This window comes from Crotalus tigris, unplaced genomic scaffold (assembly GCF_016545835.1).
Source record: "Crotalus tigris isolate CLP2741 ecotype Arizona unplaced genomic scaffold, ASM1654583v1 scf7180000017814.3102382, whole genome shotgun sequence".
NCBI classification, from domain to species: domain Eukaryota; kingdom Metazoa; phylum Chordata; class Lepidosauria; order Squamata; family Viperidae; genus Crotalus; species Crotalus tigris.
Genome location: NW_024096652.1, coordinates 647816 through 663559, shown reverse-complemented (window position 1 = coordinate 663559; position 15744 = coordinate 647816). Strand labels below are relative to the sequence as shown.

General features: G+C 41.6%; 1 protein-coding gene across 1 annotated transcript in view; it reads right to left on the bottom strand.

Annotated features, from left to right (window-relative positions):
• The window catches only part of LOC120307736 (tyrosine-protein phosphatase non-receptor type 13-like), a 103458-nt gene extending 89033 nt beyond the window's left edge, over positions 1-14425 (bottom strand). The window contains exon 1 of the mRNA XM_039342816.1: positions 13567-14425. The gene's annotated coding sequence lies outside the window, so the exon portion shown is untranslated. The remainder of the gene's footprint in view (positions 1-13566) is intronic.
• Positions 14426-15744: the final 1319 nt, after the last annotated feature.

Genomic DNA, 15744 nt, shown 5'->3' with positions numbered 1-15744 from the left:
TTTCTTGCATTTGTTATATTTCACTAATATACCTTCACCAAGTTAATGCAGTACGAACACTAAAAATAAATGAAGTTCAAACAATGTTATTTAAAATGTTGGAAATTATTAAAAAACAAACTAAAAAGCAATTTGCTCGGGACAAAAACACCCTAATATTGCACTACTCTGTCTTCTGCAAACAGAGTCCCTAACCTAGTCAAAACAACCCAAGTTCATCAGTGATTGTCCATTACTGGGAAGAGGAAAAAAAAACCCATACTAAGACTTTGCCACTCTTGGAAAATATTCCTTAATATTCCTTAGCGTCTGTTATCATTAGAAGATCTAAATGCACAATTTGCACAGATTCCAACAGCTTTGCAAGACAATTGGTCTCCTAGGTCCCCCTTGAACTTCTTGATCTTAGGGAAGAAATCAAATCAAAATTTTAAATGAATCTGCCTGCCTGCCTGCCTGCCCGCCCATCCATCCATCCATTATCTATCTATCTATTTATCTATCTATCTATCTATCTATCTATCTATCTATCTATCTATCTATCTATCTATCTATCATCCATCCACCCACCCACCCACCCACCCACCCACCCATCCATCCATCCATCTATCTATCCATCCATCCATCCATCTATCCCCCCATCTCGTCTAAAGGTGAATTTAAGCTATATTTTTCAGAAAGACTAGTATTTTTTTATAGCACTTTCCTTAGCCTTCCCTTTCCTTAGCTCCGTATATCTAATTCACTATTTGCAAAACTAGTCCTGTTGCTGCATCTCAAGAGAACATTCCTCTCAGGGGCTTTACCTATAGCAGCCTTACCATAACTGCAAAGCAGGAGTCTTGGGAAATGATTAGAAAAATTTTCTATCCATAAAAAATAGAGACAGAAAGAGTGCCAACACTCAACACCCTTGGTGTCCATTGGGCTGTCTATGACACCTAGCTTTAATCACTTAAGCATGGCTGGCTCAAGAATTCTGGGAGTTGACGTCTACAAGTCATAAAAGAGCCAAGGTTGCCTACCCCTGACTTAAGGGATAAAACTGTTCATAATGCAACCAAAATATGATGCAACAATTGCCATTCTCTTTAAAAAAAAAACTCTTGGAATGTTTCTTTTTAGAATGAGATTCAACACCGCACGCACTGCCTATCAAGCCAAGGTGCTCCCTGAAAGGACTTCTGTTCAATTTCTGGCACAAATCAGTATTATTCATCTCTTCTTAAAATAGCAACACATTTCTTGTTAAGAGCCAAAATGTGATCAAAACAGAAGCCAAGAGGGCATAGAATTCATTGCACTTTTTCCGTCAAAGAATTTTTATTTCAAAACCATTCAAACAAGCCTTTGCTGACTAATCTTTAGTATAGGTAGTTCTTGATTTACAACAGTTCATTTAGTGACCGGTTACAACAGCACTGAAAAAAAATGACTTATGACCGTTTTTCACATTTGTGACCATTGCAGCATGCCCAATGTCACTTGGTCAAAACTCAGATACTTGGCAACTGATTCATATTTATGACCGCTGCAGTATCTCGGGATCATGTGATCATCTTTTGATACCTTCTGACAAGCAAAGTCAACAGGGAAGCCAGATTCACTTAACAACCGGGTCACTAACTTAACAACTGTAGTGATTCACTTAACAACTGTAGTGATTCACTTAACAACTGTGGCAAGAAAAGTTGTGAATTGGGACAAAATTCACTTAACAATTGTCTCTCTTAGCAACATAAATTTTGGGCTCAATTGTGGTCATAAATCGAGGACTACCTGAATTTGAGATGATTTTCTATATTTCATAACCCATCCACCCCCCCCCCAACAACTAGCATCTCACAGATAGTAGCAGAGTGAAAAATAATAAATGTGTTCTACTTCCAAATAGGAAAAATATACAGCTAACTACAGCCTTCCAGTTTCCCATGAATTTCCCAAGTGATGTGATTCACAGTGATGAAAGGCTGTTGGCCTTTGGATATAAAAGCAGCCCTTCTAAGCAAACATTCCCCTAATCCCCCACAAAATTGTTTTCAGTGTGGTATTGGATGAAAAGCTTCCCGAGGCTACACAAGAAATCCATACCAGGAGCGTTGTCCTAGTTTCCGAGTTAACTTCTACATCAATGGGCCTGTTTGCTTTTTTTTATTACCATCATAATCATTTTTTTCCCCAGAGCAAACTCATCTGGCTTCTTAATATATGGGACATTTAATAGTACAGAAGTTTTGCCAGATCAGCAGTTTGTTCAATCACACAGTCATGATTTTCTACAAGCCAAGAGAAAAAAAGTTCAACCTAGAACTTTGTGCTATGTGAAATTATCCACCACCAGCACCCTACCTTAAGAGACATGGAAAGAAACAGGAACAGATTTCTTAGTTAAACTCTGCATTTATCTTCAGTGTACAGCTCATAAAAAGCTCACCTGTACTTTATAAATGGGCAGACTAGCCATCCAGAGTGCCTTTCAAACAGGAGAGTTTTATACTAGTGCTAAACAAGTTCAGACATGCACTTAGTTCTCTCATTTTTCAAGTCTTCCAGAAGCAGGTTTAAAACAGCAAGAGCGTGATTCACTTTTCAAAGACTATATCATATTACCCCTATAATAGGCCTATAAGACTTTCTTCATTTCATCCAAGTTAACCCCACTGGCTAAGGCCCCCTTCTATTTATTCTAAAATTGCATATTTCCTAATTGATAGGAATAAAATGTAGTTTTCTAGAAAATAAGAGTGTAGTCAGGTTTTACTACTCCCTCGGGTACTTAGTTAGAGATAAAAATGTGTGTTTGCTGTACCAGCCTATTGAGCTACCTTGTATAGCCAGAGATGGATGGACTTTAGTACAAGTAGTCCTGAACGTACGACCACAATTGAGCCCAAAATTTCTTGTTGTTAAGTGAGTTTGCCCCATTTTACGGCCTTTCTTGCCACAGCTGTTAAGTGAATTGCCACAGTTGATAAGTTAGTAACAAGGTTGTTAAGTGAATCAGGTTTCCCCATTGACTTTGCTTGTCAGGTCACAAAAGTTGATCACATGACCCTAGGACATAGCAAGGATCATAAGCATGAGTCAGTTGCCAAGCGTCTGAATTTTGATCATATGACCATGGGGATGCTACAAGGGTGGTAAGTGTGAAAAACGGTTATAAGTCACTTTTCAGTGCCGTTGTAACTTTGAATGTTCACTAAACTGTTGTAAGTTAAGGACTATCTGTACTGCTGTTTCCTCACTGGAAGGGATCAACATAAGGATGCAATGAGTAGGAACCATTATGAACTGAATTTCTTATCTCAGGAAGACTAAAATTCTTCTCCACTTGTCTGTCCATCTCCTTAATTGCTGTTTACTGGTTTGCTCCATCTAAGGTTGAACATCTGCTTACCTTCAGGGGTCAACAAACTTTTGGCCAACCAAAAAGTAAGACACCTTGTAAAAATTACATTGTCAAAATGATGTCTAACTATTTAAGGCAGCAACCCCTGTAGTGTGGCTTTAATTAGCTACCAGTTGTGGCTGTAAGGTTTCATTTGCTACTTGACCTGTTCATATACTGATCTCAACGAACACCTTAATTCTCTGATGATACTCCAGTGAAAATAAATTACCAGAGTTTTTGCTATTCATTTTTTTAAAAGAAATCACATGTTATTTCTGAAATTTTATTTATTTATCATATTTAGAAACCACCTATCTCCCCCACAGAGGGACTGTGGTAATGGTAAGATATGATATTATAAAACTATTTTTCCCCAATCTATAAAGAGAAGAGAGAAAGAGAGAAGCAACTGTGCCAGGAGCTTATATCCAGAACTTTCCAATTATGCACAGGTCCTTACTCCTTCCCATACCATTAGGCAACATATGTAATGATATGCAATAAATTAACATAATATGAATGGGAACAGAAACAAGAAATTTGGGTGATGGGTGAGGTGAGAACTACAGCTGCCATACCTGTAGAACCAGAAAACTGGCCAACTGTTTATAGATGATGGCAGAGATGAAACTTTTGTTAGGAGTGGTTTTAATGCCTTGCAAGTATGAGTTGTATCTCATACTCTTTCAAGTATGAGTTGAGGTGTATCTCTCAAGGGATAAGAAGGTGTAGGAATAATGAAGAGTGTGGTAAAGATCTGAGTCAAGACATTTGAGATCCTGTGCTCCAAATAAGCTATGAATAAGAGAAAGTATACTGAAAAATATGACTGTGACTAAATAATACACTCAGATAATTTAATAGACAGAAGAGGGAGGGAGGTAGAGATAGACAGATAGATGATAGATACCGTAGATATTCTTTATTTCAGAATTACACAAAAGCTAATGACATTCTACCGAAAAACTGTATTTCCCCAAAATCGCTTTAATGCTTCAATTAAAAACTCACAGTAGGAAAAAAAACCAAAAGGAAAGTATAAAATATGAGATTAACTAGGAAAGATTGAAACCAAGCACAACCTGGGGTTATGACAATATGACCTATTTGTATAGTATCAATGCCAGTTTCCACCCTCTTGGTCCTGAGGCCTGGTCTTCAGAAATTTGGTGGCCTTGGTCTTTATCTGTTGAAACTTAATCTGAAAGTCAGTCTTGAAAGGACACCCTTCATCCATAACTTAATCTTGGATGATAAAACAAACATGGTATACATTACTATGCATGAGTGTGTGTGTAGGGGTTCCCTTTTTGAAAATGTGCCCTCCCTGATTTCAAATTTGGCACAATCACAAATCAGCAGCAGGGGTGGTTGTTGTCGTCCAAGAATCCCTGGTGACCTTCAAGGGCCTTGCTCTGGACACAATTGGACATGAGATCCCAAGCTGGGTCATAGAGATCAGATGGTATTACTGCTAGTGTATTAGCCTCTCTGCTATGTAATGGCTACTCTACCTGCAATCTTGTCTCTAATTCTGATTGGGAGTGCAATTATCTAACTGCATTTAAATTTGCATTCTTTAGTAGAGAACTGGGAGTTTGGGAACATCATGGCAATTCTGGACATAATTGGGAGTCTGATTTGTATCAGGGGTTCAACACTAGATCTAGCTTTTGTCTTGGGGCAGTGGTGACATAATCTTGTGTTTGCAGATGGTGGCATCAGTTCTTTTTAATGGACAAATCACTTTCTCCTAGCTATGGAGTTATCCCTTACTACAAGTAAGAAAGAACTATTCACTTGGTCCACCCCAAGTTCATGCATCCTGATTTTCAGAGGAGCTTTAGGAGTTGAAATGGTGTACACAGAGAACACCACTCGAGAACAGCAAATGTGATTAAACATTGGTAAAGAATATTTATTTGGCCTTATTTTGAGTCAATAAGAGTGACAAAATGAGTTCGTTTTTCTGCAGCAGATAGCCAGCTACAATCTATGCCACTTGATTAGATAGATCCTTTTTTAATCAGGAAGGACCGGGAAGCCTCTTTAGTATTGCTGTGAAGATTATTTTAGCAATTTAACAGAAATGTTACTCAGAGCTAAATTCTAACTGGACAGATCTTGTGGAATTGACTGAAGCACTGTCTGGCTTGATTATCTGTTTAGATTTTCAGCTGGCTAGTCGTGAAGAAACTGACAGGGTCCTTGGGACTATGTTATAGATATAGTGTACATCCCTCCCGGTTGATCAAAGCCTCCAATGGTGGCGAATGTTTCTTTGAGGGAAGCGACACTTCCATCTGCTTTGCAGGAAGCAATTGTCTATCCCTTCCTCAATAAGTCATCCATGGATCCAGCATTATTACTAAACAATCTTCATCCAGTTTTTAGGAAGCTTTAGAGTAGTGGTTCTCAACCTTTTTAATGCTGCGATCCCCAACTGGCCGTAAGTCAAGGACTACTCAACTGGTCGTAAGTCGAGGACTACTCAACTGGTGCAGCACCGTTTGCAGAATGGGACTTTTGGCGGGCTCAGCAGGGCAGAGACAGCCTGGACAATTCCTATTGGCTTTTGAAAGCCAATAGAATTAGACTCTATTCAAGAGAGTTATTCTATTGGCTTTCAAAAGCCAATAGAATAAAAGGGAGTAGCACAGCTAAGGAAAAGGGGGGAAAAATGGCGGACTGCATTGTTTGGCGACCCCCGTGAAATGGTCGTTCGACCCCAAATGGGGTCCAGACCCACAGGTTGAGAACCACTGCTTTAGAGGCCTATGGAGAAAGTAGATTATTCAGTCAGGTTTCCAGTAGGTCATAATATCAAGATCACATTGATTGCACTTGTGAATGATCTTTACAGAACTTGGGATTGGGGTGATTTGTCCAACCTTGTCCTCATGGATATATCAGCATTTTTAGTATTACTGACCCTGGTATTCTTCTGGATAGAATACCAGGGGGGTTGGGAGTTGGGCAGTATTTTTGCAGTGGTTGTCATGGCTAGTACTAGTTGGAGGAGAAGTTCAATGCTAGATCCCTGATGTGTGGAGTGCCTCAGGGTTCAACTCTCTTCCTACTTCTATTAATCATCTGCATGAAATCACTGGCAAAGGTCATTTGCTATCAGGAAGTAAGGTATCATCAGTAGGCTAGTGATACTTAATAATAAATCTCTGCCACAGGCTATGCAAGTGATGCCATTAGTGTTATTACATAATACTCAGAAGTGGTAAAGGTCCCGATGGGGAAAAACAGACTACAACTCAACAAGACTGAGGGGCTGTGGGCTTGGGGTTCCCTAATATTGGGGAGTATCTACCTTTAAAGCTGGATGGGTTAGAACTTCCCCAGGCAGACATTGGTTGGTCACTTAAACCCCTTTTGGACTAAAGATTCTTGCTCAAGTAATTTGGTGGCAATCGTAAGTAGGTTTTGCATACATTTGCTCTGTGCACTTGAGTGGGAGACTCTGATCACAGTCACCCATGCCTTAGCCATTTCTCATAACTGCAAGGTGCTCTACCTAAGGATGCCCTTCAAAAACATTTGGAAATTTCACTTGGTCTAGAATGCAGCAATGTGAACAACATGGAGTACACCAGAGTTGTTCACCCATGTAGCACTGCTGCTTTGTAAGCTATACTGGCTACCAGTCAGCTTCTGGATGCAACTCAAGATGCTGGTTTGCCTTTGAAGCTTTACAGAACACAGGACTAGATTACTTGTGGGAATTGCTTGTTTCCAAAATTCTGTGCCTGTCACACCAAGTCTGTCAGGCTGGGCATGACCAAGTCCTTCTAGGACAGGGGTAGGCAACCTTGGCTCTTTTATGACTCGTGGACTTCAACTCCCAGAATTCCTGAGCCAGCATGGCTCAGCTTGGAAACCTCTCTTTCCCCTCGGCATGGCTGGCTCAGGAATTCTGGGAGTTGAAGTCCACGAGTCATAAAACAGCCAAGGTCTTTCCCCTGTTCTGGGGAAACAATGTCACATAGTGGTACCCAAGAGACATACTTTCTCTGTCATCGTACTTGCTTGCTCTATGGCAGGGGTCCTCAACCTCCGGTTTGTAGACCCACACTAGTACGTGGGTCCCGAAACCAGAAACCAGTTCGAGCAAAAAGTGAAACCCCATCCACCGGATGCAGGCAGCACACAAAACTAAGCCCCCTCCAGGCCACAGAAAAACCTCTCTCCACGGAACCGGTCCCTGGTGCCCAAAAGGTTGGGAGCCACTGCTCTATGGAACAAACCAAAAAGAATATTAAACTGATAAATTCATAGACATGACAATCCAAAGTGACAGGTTGCCCATCTCCATTCTAAATCAAAAATACCACAGCATTGCATTTGGTCTCTATTCATAAGTAAAGCTACAATCTAAGCTGCAACAGTCTCATACCAGAGGAGATGAATGCTATTTCTTAACTATTCATGAACCTTTTCCCCGAAATATTCAGAGTACATATGATGCATTCGTTTTTTTAAAAAGGGAGTATTTGAAGATACATTTTTTCTTTTTTTTCCAGCCTCTAAGACAGTGATGGTGAACCTTTTAGAGACTGAGTGCCCAAAAACTGGCCCCGTCCCAGCTCCACCCACCTGCCTGCAGGGCCACTCACCACCTCCAGGGCCCACTGCAGATCACCCAGGCAGCCCAGAAGCACCATGGAGGCCACACCCTCTGCCCGCGCCCCGCAGCATCAACTGTGTGCGATGGGGCGTGAGGGCAGAGTCTTGTCTACGCTGCCTGGCTGCCATGTCTTTGGCTGCGCTGTTCCGCGTGGGCCACGCTTGGGGGTGACTCTCCTCCAGGGGGGCTGCTGAGGAGGGGGTCACGGGGGGAGGCAAGTCTGGGGCAACGGCATGTGTGCCCACAGAGAGGGCTCCGAGTGCCACCTCTGGCACCCGTGCCATAGGTTCGCCACCACTGCTCTAAGAGCAAGCAATAACTGTAACTCTTATGTATGCATTCAAGATACTCATCTTTAAGTATATCTGTGGGATGTACTTTTATTTTTTACATCAGGTTTATCAAGCGAAACTAGATCCAAAATAGTGGCTCATCCCCATTGCATTCCCTTAGTCAGAATGGATTTTAAAAAATTCATCTGCTTGCCTGAATAACAATGTGGCTTGCTCAATACCACACAGCAAACAACTGCAGTGACGACTTAACACTTTTTGATTAAATAGGGCTGACTGTTTTGGAAACACAACAGAAGCTGGAAGGCTAACTTTTATTATAACTCCCAAAGCAGTTCAAGCTCTCTAGACATGCTTGATTTTAAGGCACCACTTTTGTTTTACCTGAGGTAAGCAAGAGAAAAATGAAGGAGCTCTATGGGCATAATTTTATCCCAAATCACAGCATTTAAATCTCTGTTTCTAAATCCTGCATGACATCTCCATCAAAGCACGTTAGAATACGCAAAGTGCTGCTTGTCCCTTACAACTTTTCTCTCCTTGAGAATTTTTATTTTTAGCATTTGCTTTTAAAAGAATTAAATTTCAAGTGCTCATATGAGGGAGGGTCTGAAAAAGAATGCTGTGCATCAAAGGAAGTCTTTGTTGAAATCTTTTTGATAAAAACATCTTGGTCATCCTTCTTGAGTGATATAACAGTTACAATGGCAAATTGTATCTAAGTCCTGTTTGTGGATTTCCAAATGCCTGGCTAAAATACTGGATTACCTGGATCTTTGACCTGATCCAAGAGGCTTTATGACCCTCATCTATATGTAAATAAGTCAGTTAACCTCAACCGGATTATTTCAAAGTGAGCTCATAGGATCTATCTGCTGACAATGTCTTCCAATCCCAATTCTCCTATTCCTGCTTCTCTGACTTGAAATAACTGTATTTTTGACACAGGTATGCTTGTGAAATGTTATTATTTCCCTTCTAGGAAAAAAAAATAAAATTGAATGGAAGGATCTCTCATTTGTTTAAGGAAAGGCAGCAGCTGCCTGCTCTTCATACTTTGGGAAACATCTGTAGGATAGTCGTGGAATGCATAAAAAGGAAGTTAAATTAAAATCCCTACTAAGGAGCCTCAGAATACCAGAAAGATTAACAGGTTTATTTGATATGAACCAGAGTCCTCTTCATCAGTCAAATTCACAGAACAGTATTTTCAGCAAGTAAACACAAATGTAGCTGAGTTTGTGTTAAGAAATATAATCAAATGAACTAATTGACTATGAAAATGAAAGGGTTCCAGTCTACAAAGACTATTAGTAAATCACAAGTAGGTTTATCGGAAAGGAACAATGAATATTTGAAGTGTAATTCATTAGTGGTAACATATTAACTCAAGTTTTCTTCCATGCATTTACTGTAATTCCTGTAGTGAAAGAAAGCCATGTCTTGATTCTGCTCTAAACAAATGATATCATTACTTTCTGATAAATTCTAAATTGAGCAAAATGCTGGCAGAATGAATCTCTTTTGAAATTTCTTCCTCAAACTATGCCAATGTTCAACCCAACATTGATTTAATTTGCTTTTAATGATTTCTCAATAACTTTCCTTACTGGTGCCAAATTTGCATCAGTTTGTTCTTTTACGTAATAATGGAATTATCTGTTCTAAAAAAAATTTGAAAAATCAAAAGAACTCTTCAAGAACAGAACAACATACTATCACTGGAAAATGAATAAGAGATATGGAAACTCCTAAATTTGCCAGCCTGTATCATTGGGTCCTGCATTGTTTGCAGTTATGTTGGGACAAAGTTGATGTGTGTATTTGTAATCCAGGTGTCTTGGTTATGTGGCCTATTATTATATATGTGGCCTATTATTATAGTTGAACAACCATTCTATCTTTCAAGGTCTTACGGAATCTCATCAGTTGATTACGTTCTAATCCCATGTTCAGCTTCTCCCTACTCTACTCAAATGCTCTCAAGAGGCAAACCCTCAAATTCTCCTGAATCATAGCTACTTCTTCCACATTTCTGTCTCTATACATGGGAGAAAGAATAAAGTGAATGAATTGATTCTGCTGCAGGAAAGCAATTCAGGCAGGCCAAGACTGGGAGCAATTATTGGTGCGCTTTTGGAGGAAAAAGGGAAACGCTATCAGGTGCCACATGAGGTTATTCTGAATTTGTCCTATGTCCCTTCTCCAATATCACAAGAATCAGCAGGTAGGCAATAGGAAGACAAACCGTGTTAGGACAGATGGACCCATGATCTCACCTAAGATAAAGCAGCTTACGATAATGCTAAAGTCCTTGGCAATCTTTCCCACAATTAGCAGATCATATGATTTCTCCGTATTTAGATCATGTTGAAATGGAAATGTTGAACAGAAACACTGTCACTGTGGACAGAACCTTTCCACACCTTTTGCACTGGCTTATAATATGCTTTTACTACGCTTTCCAAAACTGTAATATTTTATATGGTATGCTAGTTTTTTACATCCTGCAAAGGTTAGCAGGTGAAGAGTAAGAAAAGAGAATATCAACTACTGTGTTCTTCTTGTCAGGAATGTGCAATAGATTACATGTAAACCTTTGTAGCAGGTTCCAAAATTCTACTCCCAAAAATTTGGGGGGGGGAGGAAGAGGGCAAAAAAGGACACTGATGCTGGAACCAAAGAAAGACTGGAAAATGTTCTTATGTTGCTTTTACTCTCTGGACAACTGCAGAGAATATGGTTTGGGATCAAGATTTCTGAGATGTTGGGAGCAAATTAAGGAATGAAACGGAAGGCTTGAAATTTGTAGATATTTAAGACATGAATTTAGTTCCTTAAGGCCCCCAAGCTAAGAAAAATGGGTCACTATTTTTGCAGCTCTGACTTAAAAGGCACAAATGATCTAAAAGGTAATGAACTGGGCACAAAGGTTAAATATGGAAACATACTATATTTGCAGAATTCCAGAGACAGAAGTCAAAACACACATATTATTTGAATGTCAATAGTAAAAGAAAGAAACAGATCAATACCTTAGACTGCGTATTAGACAGAACAACCTATTGGGTCCTTATATTAAAACTACATATTTCATGTGTGGTCAGAATTCAAAAATCACATATCGTACACGTCTTTATTTGAATAAATCAATTCACTGAGAGCTGCATATATGGGCCTGACTGGGATAAACTGCAGGGATGACACAGAAATACGATTTATATTCTTTATTTTTATTTAATCTGTTTCTTTTATTCCATTTTACATATGCTTTATTAACTTTCTATGTTTTATATTCTGAATTTTGATTCTGACCTAGTGGCTAGTCAATAATAAAATTTAATAAAGATATAGTAAAGATAATGGCTGGGATGAAGGTACAGGCTTATGTGTATGACGTTGATTGTCTGGGACTCTAAAAATGTGATCCTATTGGGAAATAAAGAAGTCATATTGATGGTTATCAAATGTCACAAATCAGTAAACTGGGTGAAAAAAAAGATATTAGTATGTAATTTCACCAGTAGCATGAAAGCATTGTTCCCAACTGAAGTGTATACTTCACGGAGTTTTCTCCTTCTCATCTTTGTGACCCCCAAAAGCATCATCTCATTACAACAAGCATGCCTTGGATTTTTTCCAGATATAAATGGTCAAAATTCCATTTGGAAATTACCCCTTTCTCTCTCCAATAAAACTCATAATGCTGCAAGCAATATTCATATCCTGTTTCAACAACAGGAGAAAAGCATCATATTTACACCCCAAAGAGCTACAGCTGAGAGTTTGGATGCTCCAGATCCACCCAGCACAGAAAACCGGTTATCCCTTTTTTATTCCCAACAAACCAAACCAGTAAAGAAAGCAGCTCTTGACAGTTTTCTTGTGAAGTCACTGCCACTGTTGTTTTAAACATTTAATTTAAAAAAAAATGACACCTTCACCAATGTGGGAAAGGTTCTGGTTCAGCTTTGTGGAGGTGCTGACTGGAATTAAAGAAATATCAAACAAAACAGAGTATTGTCTCCAGTTAAGTTTTCTTCTTTCCGCTCTATTATCCCCGCACTATTGCCTTTTTTCCATTTCTTAATCAAGTTCAACAAGATTACTGATTAAGTGACTGAAGCATCACATGTCAATGTTTTCAGGATCTATTCTCTCAACAAAAGTTGGGACATCTTGATCTCTCCCAAGAACTGCATATGTTCAACTTGCTTTCCAAAGGTTTTCTGGGATTGCTGCTTCGCAAAGCTGTTTCCCCCTAGAGTCCTGCTCCACGCTGAGGTTTTTGCACAGGAAGGAGTCAAAAGCCATAACAATAACAGCAAAACAGCTAGTCCCGGGATTTTTCTTTCCCACACTTTCAACAACTATTTCAACACAGAAGGGCTGATCAGCAAAGTAAAAGGAAATGCATTGAAATTCCATCCTCACCTCTGCCTTACTTTTAGCTTCGCCAAACCTTCCTTACAGCCCAGAACCATTTTATTGGCAATTTACAGGCACGTAACCAGCCTAATTCCAAGGCAGGTGGTGCCTTTCTCCCTACCTTGACCTCTGAAACCCTAGGACAGCTGGGAGGCAGAATTATGCATTCCAACTTTCACCCAGGGCAGGTCAGCACAGCAGCGCATTTTACATTGTCAAAACAACAAACGCCCTTATAAGATGTTCTTACGGTTTTCCCATGGCGGAGAAGAGCCCATCCCACTCACTACAACTGGGCTGGAAGTGCACTCCGTATTGCAACTTTCCCCCCACCTCTTGATGTTCTCCAAATGAGGACTGGGGGACGCATAGTCCAACCTGTCTGCACACACACACACACACACACACACACACACACACACACACACTCCAGCTTGGGGAAGGGGCGTCTTGACAGCCCAGTCCCTTTTAATTTCCAGTTAACTTTTTCAAAAAGAAAAAAAAGAGGGGCGGGGTGGAGTCCCGTGCGAATTCGTGAGCAGCAAATCCCACCCGGGAGAGAGGGAGACGGAGGGTGAACTCAGCCACTGAAACTTTTAAAGCCGCAAAGCCTCTTGCAACGAGCAAGCAGCGCAGAGGCTTCTGCGTCCATCGAAAAGTCCCTAAGAAGGCGAGAGCGGGGCGCGCGTCTCTTATTCGGGCACATCCCTCTGCGTCCCACCCCCCGATCCGCAAGTGTTGCACACAAAGGGAAGCGCCCCTTCCCCCCCAATCCTTCCCACCCGGCGAAGGCACACCAGGCTGCCGACGTCACTTACCAGCCGCGAGAGGCTCCGGGAGACGATCCGGTGCCGGGAACGCGCGTCGTAGTGGGAAGGCTCCCCGCGAGTCCACGGCGAGGCTCGCTGGAAGACGCGCACGAGTGGCGGGAGCGGAGGGGCCGGGGCGGCGGCAGGGACGGCGGCAACATCTCCTCGCGGCTGCTAGTCCGCCTGCTCCGACGCCCCCGACTCTTCTGCCCTCCCCTCGCCCGGCTTGGACGGAGCCGAGGCAGGAACCGCTCCCCCGCCCAGCCTCGCTCCCTCCTCCCTGCCTCCCTCCTTGCGAGCCGGGCTCCTTAAGCACAAGCAGGCGGGGCAGGGTCCGACGCGACCCTTTCTCCCGCCCCGCAGCCGGGACCGGACGCTCTTGAGCTGTCCGCCTGGCTGGCTGCGAACGCGGGGCCGCCCGTCTCTACCGCCGCTTCTGGAGGGCTGGGACCGGCGCAGCCACTCGCGCCTCCCTGGCAGCGGGGAAGCTGCTGACACAGGCTCGCCGGCAGCTCTTCTCTCGCCCGCCTGGCCCGCCCCGCGCTGGGGCCCTGGCAAGCCGAGTGGCTCTTGGGTTACTAAGCCAACCGCAAGGCCGGCCCTGCTGGTTGCTCTTGCTGCCGCGCCCTCGGCAGCCTTCGCCACTATTGCGAAGTCTTCTCTGCCTTTGGAGGGGGGAAGGAAAAAAAAAAAAGCGCCCCTCGGCTGAAAAAGCTCGGCCTCCTCAGCTTAACGCGCGAAGCTTGTTTAAGTCGACCGGATTCGACTTCAAAATTGGTATTTTAAGAAGGTGTTTGAGCCGGGGGGGTAGGAGAGTATTTAGCCCACCCCCGCAACCAAAAAAGGTCCAGCGGTTCAAAAGACATAACTCTGGAGCATATCGTCCAAAAAATAAGGCAGGAAAGGGAAAAAAAATATTCCGGCGGGAAGGAGATGAAAACAACCAGTTGCGTTCGGGGACAAAGTTCTTTAGAAGTTTTAAAAACTGCATGAGATTTAGTTCCAAGGAAACCTGCAAAAGATTGTGCTCCTTTTTTTTCCTATGGAGGGGATTACAGGGAGAAGAAAAGGAGCACGTTCTTTTTTTCGCTAAGCAACTTTACATAAACAAGGTCATTTTTTATAGCCACCTTTCTTGGTGGCTTTTTTCACTTATATTTCATAGAGCAAGTTTCACAATCTCAGCTTATTTTATTTTGCTTACGTTATCCTAAGAAGATAAAATGACGGTATTTATTTATTTTTATCCCAACTTTACTGTTCTTATAAATAACTTGTGGGAGGAAACCCACACAATACTCCTATTTTCCCCATAACAACAACAACAACCCTGTTAGGTGGGTTGGGCTGAGAGACAGTGACTGGCCAAAGTCACCCAGCTGGCTTTCATGTCAAAGGCAGGACTAGAACTCACAGTCTCCTGGTTTCTAAGCCAGCATCTTAATCACTATACCAAACTGGTGTATATGTCATGAGTTGATTGAAAGATGTGTGTGGAGGGGTGTGTTTTGTTTTTTCTTTCTTTTTTTTCTTTTAACTTTTAAAATTAAAAATGGCAAGCATTTAGCATGAAAGGGTCTGGTCTTGAAAAGATTGGAGCAAATTTAAATTACATCTTCTGGTTCATATATTACAGGGGTCTTCAAACTTGGCCCTTTTATGACTCGTGGACTTCAACTCCCAGAATTCCTCAACCAGCATGCCTGGCTGAGGAATTCTGGGAGTTGAAGTCCATGAGTCATAAAAGGGCCAAGTTTGAAGACCCCCTGATATATTACCTCAGGTTATCAAACTGCTGGCCTGTAGGCCGGTTGCATCATACAGAGGAGGCTGCACCCACAGAGCACCGGCAATGCAAAAAAAGGCACGATATGTCGTGACACATCACGTGAGGTGGCAAATTTGATGTATGATATCATGTATGTATTACATGATACCATAGGTCTTTGTTTTTAGCATTTCATTCTCCAAATGATTTAGCATTTTGCACAGAGCAAAACTGATTTTTTTTCAATGTTGTTTAACATTCTGGCATACTGTGCATGTGAACCACGCTAAACTGATTTATTTAAATATGGTTTGTTGACTAATTCACAATCAGATGGGTTCACAAACATTTTGAGTCTAGTTGGTTTTTCTGTTTTTTAATACCTACAGACCTTGAAAATATGTGGTAAAGGAGCAAAT